Source organism: Plasmopara halstedii, assembly GCF_900000015.1.
Source record: "Plasmopara halstedii genome assembly, contig: Scaffold_218, whole genome shotgun sequence".
Lineage (NCBI taxonomy): Eukaryota > Oomycota > Peronosporomycetes > Peronosporales > Peronosporaceae > Plasmopara > Plasmopara halstedii.
The window spans coordinates 217,865-218,193 of NW_020187139.1; positions in this window are offsets into that span (position 1 = coordinate 217,865).

Genomic DNA, 329 nt, shown 5'->3' on the forward strand with positions numbered 1-329 from the left:
CATTCTGCTTTCCTGGCGTATACTTCACCTCGACGTTATATTCCTGAAAGAAGGATAGCCTTCTAGCCATCCTCTGCAAGAGGAGGGGCGACTGAGTCACAGTGCGTAATGACACATGATCTGTGTCGATCACAAACGGCTTGGAGCCGAGCAGGTGGACCCTGAACTTGACAAATGCATACTTCATCGCAAGTAGCTCCTTGTCATGAACTGGGTAGTTTTTCTCTGCAGTTTTGAGCTGTCGAGATTCGAATGCAATCACCAGATCTCACCCCTCGGCATCTGCTTGCAGCAGTGCACAGCCGATGGCAAAGTCCGAAGCGTCACAG